The following is a 4,317-nucleotide window of genomic DNA, read 5'->3' as shown; positions in this document are numbered from 1 at the left end:
GGGTTAACACCAGGGCAGCTTGTAGAGCTTGTAGATGTATAGAGCTTGTAAATGTATCACGTGTAGAGCTTGTATATGTTAGAGCTTGTAAAGTATATGTTATTTGTACAATAGGAGCTCTGTACTGAATCTGGCTGATAATATTTGGAGTATTATGTGTGTGTTTTGTTTGTGCCAATTTAAATACTGGTTATTTATTTACTGTTAAATTGAAATATGAAGAATATGAACTTGCTAGCTGGGACCCACATACCTGAACCTGACATCTGGGACCCATTTGACTAGTGGACCTTTTTTATATTACAAAAAAACTAAAACTTTCTAGCGGAAAAGGCCACAGCCCAAAAATGAGAAGGCTTAATTGTTGGGCTTGGCCCATCTACCTAGCCAAAATTAATATGAGAAAAAACACAAATAGGCCGAATTGTTGGGCTAGGCCCATGTAGAAAACTGAATTGGACCGGGCTGAATCTTGTGCCACATCAGCTTGCCACGCTGGATGCCTACGTGGCCTGGAGAGGTTGCTAGTGACCAAAACGCCACAGTGGACATATTTTGGTCATAAACGTTTGCGACCATTCCAGAAGAAAGGTCGCTATAGTCAGTTTACGACGCCCAGCTTTTGACCTTATGTTTTTGGTCACAAAAAGGTCATAAATGGAAATTTGTGACCATTCAGTGACCAATAGTGGTGGTCATAAGTTGACATATTTCTTGTAGTGGCAGGGCGGTGGTTTCGATGTCACCTTCTATCACTACTTCTGCCATGGCAGCCGCCATCCAAGCTATCATCATCTTGCTCACATGTCACCTCGCTCACATGCACCGCCTACCTGCCGCCTACGAGGCTACGACAATGCCATCCTGGCCATGAGTCTGTGCTGTAGGTCTGCATGGCGAGCTTCATGTGTAGCTCCGACGGGAACATGACGGTCAACGTTGGCCTCCAGACTAAGAGCATCTCCAGTCGCGCCCCCAACAGGCCCCCCAGGAAACTTTTTCCGCGCCGGCGCTGAAAAAACATCCCAGACGCGCCCCCAAGACGGCGAAATCCGCCGGCTCGGCCCATTTTTGGGCCCGGCGATCGCAGGCCGAACTCGGCGCACTAGGGGCGCTCAAGGGCTCTGACGCAAGGGAAAAGCACGCCTGGCCGACACCTCAGGCGAAAAGTCAAGCCTATCATCCATATTCGCCTCCCCCCCCACCCCCGCGCGAGCTCGTCCCCCACCCGGTCGCGACCCGGCTATCCCGGCACCACACACCGCCCACCACCGCTAGATAGGCCATTCCCCGCCAGAAAAAGAGTAGAGTTTTCGCCGAGACAGCCTCTCAACCAACGTCTCGGCCATTTTTCCGGTGTTCCGGCCGCGCGGGGGCGTTGTACCGGTCGGTGCGTGCCTACAAGGTGTTCGGCGATTTGCCTGCCTCGGCAATGGACTCGGACGAGGAGGAGGCGCTCGCTGCGCTGCTGGAGGAGGAAGCTGATGCCAACGTTCAGGAAGAGGAACATCTCATGGTCCTCGCCGCCCTCGCCGGCCTGCTGGCGAGAAATGAAAAGCCGCGACGAGGTGGCTCACGCCGGGGCAGATGAAAGCAAAGAACTGGCATCGTCTTGAAGGCTACTGCATGCTCTACTCCGACTACTTTGCCGACGATCCACTGCACGGCGACAAAGTATTACGGCGCCGTTATCGGATGAGCCGAAAGCTTTTCCTCGGGATTGTGAATTCCATCCGGGAGTTCGACAGCTACTTCAAGTGCAAGAAGGATTGCACCGGCAAACTTGGATTCATCTCAATCCAGAAGTGCACGACAGCGATGAGGATGCTTGCATACGGAGCTCCCGGTGATTCACTCGACAACTATGGGCACATGGCCGAGTCCACGACCATTGAGTGTTTCTACAAGTTCTGTAGGGCAGTGGTGGCAGTGTTTGGACCGCAATACTTGCGAACACCCAATGCGGAAGACATTGCTCGGATCCTAGCACAAAATGCGGCAAGAGGATTTCCTGGGATGCTTGGAAGCATCGAATGCATGCATTGGAAATGGAAGAACTGCCCATTTGCTTGGCAGGGGGTGTACAAAGGCGGTTGCGGTGTGGTACTTGAGGCGGTGGCCACACAGGACCTCTGGTTTTGGCACTCCTACTTTGGTATGCCAGGAACCCACAATGACATCAACATGCTGCAGTGCTCCCTTGTCTTTACCAAGCTTGTTGAAGGTCATCCTCCTTGGGTGAACTTCAAGGTCAATGGGCGGCACTACAACAAGGGGTACTACCTAGCTGATGGCATCTATCCGAGATGGTCTACATTTGTGAAGACTATCTCAAACGATGTTCCAGGAGTCAAGAAGTCCCACTTTGCCAAGGTGCAGGAGGCTTGGAGGAAGGATGTCGAGCGGGCATTTGGTGTGCTCCAATCTCGATTTGCTGTTGTCCGGTACCCCACTCAGACCTGGTCGAAAGATCAAATGTGGGAGATCATGACTAGTTGTGTCATCTTGCACCACATGATCATCGAGAGCAAGCAGGAAGAGACAGTGTTTGACAGTGAACCATACTAAATGCAGGGTCCTCTAGCCGAAGTTGATCACCAGCTACAGGCAACCTGGACTGCCTACCTCAATATGTGTCAGGAGATCCGAGACCCACAGGTGCATCATCAACTGCAGCAGGATCTGGTGGAGCACCTATGGAGGATCAAGGGTGACACCTAGCTCGACGTGTAATGAAATATGAGTTTTTATTTGTTGAACTACATAATTTGTATTGAACTATTTGTTGTTGCACTATTTTGTTGAACTATTTGATTTTCTGTGATGAACGATGTGATAAAAAAATTATTTATGTGGAGAATTCAACGTCGAACCACGCCAAATATGGGCCGATTCTCGCCGATATCGGGCCATTTTTCGCCGAAAGTGGGCCGAAAAGCGGCCAGGAATGGGCCGATATCTGCGCCTGGGGCGACCGGGGGGCGACGGCTGGATGCCCAAACGCCCCCAGAGCCAATTCTACCGCCGGCTTGCCCCCAGGCGGCAATTTTTATGCCTTCTAAGGGAGTTAAAGGCTGGAGATGCTCTAAGGGTGCTGACCTGAGGACACGCTCGGTGGAGGATCCCTTAGGTGCAGTGAATCCCGCGTGGGACGAGGGCTGATGGTGCCACACTGCATCGGCGTGATCTTGCCGAACGCCCTCATCCTCGCAGACGCCTACGGCTCCTTCCTCGCTGGCTGCTCGCGCTCTTCCTTCACTCCGCCGATCTCTGCGTCGTACTGCGATGTAATGCGTCCCGCGATGCACCTACCGCACCACTTTGAGTTGGAGGAGGGACCAAACTTGTATGATTTCAAGAATTAAGGGTGCAACTTGTGTGATTTCAAAGTCGAGGAATTAAATCTAAACTTTCCAAAAAGTTAAGAGACGAAAAATATAAATTTTTCTAAGTAAAATAAAATTTTAGGCAAGGACTTTAGAACAAAAAATATCATTCAAAACAAACCCAAATGGAGCGGTGCCTCACCTTGTGTGCAATGTAGGGCACTACACGAGCAAGGGATGGCGCCCACCGGGTTTCGTTATGGGTGGAGCCACCTCATATCCTTACATGTCCTTCTTTAGTTCACCCATCACCCATATCATACCCATGAAATGATATAATTCCCATACACGTCACCCGGCAGGGTAAATAGATACCCACGGAAAAATATCCACAATTGCAAAGCATCAGTTTGAGTAGCACATAATCATAAATAACAATATATAATCATAATTTATACACAACAACATATCATAACACGGGCCCATACTTATAAACAAGAGCACATCATAAACAACAACACATTCTACTAAACATCACTTTCTCATAAACAACAACATATCAAATCAATGATATACAGTCATAAACAACAATACATAGCCATACATGTTAAGTACACAAACTCACGACAAAGTGTAGAGGTTATTTGATCGTACTTGTAAGACATTATATGATTACATGGATATACGGGTATGGGTTATACGACCTCGTACTCATACCCGCTCTAACCGATGGGTTCGAGATCTCCCTATTTATATACCCATGGGTAATTTTTTATTGTATACCTTATCCTAATAGAGTTTTTATCCGCCCGGTACGTGGGTAATGGGTACCCATTGCCGTCCGTAAGTGTCGTAAGATGTGGGCGAGCACGCACAACGGCACGCTCACCGACAAGATGTTGGTTCTGGTTAATACCCTCCATGTGTGCCAGCGGGCAGTGGCCAATGGAGGCACCAGCTACCTCTCTGCCTTCCCTGCCGAGTTCTTCGA

Source organism: Triticum urartu, chromosome 7A (genome assembly GCF_056163025.1).
Source record: "Triticum urartu cultivar PI428250 chromosome 7A, HENAU_Tu73, whole genome shotgun sequence".
Lineage (NCBI taxonomy): Eukaryota > Viridiplantae > Streptophyta > Magnoliopsida > Poales > Poaceae > Triticum > Triticum urartu.
This window is presented reverse-complemented; position numbering follows the sequence as displayed.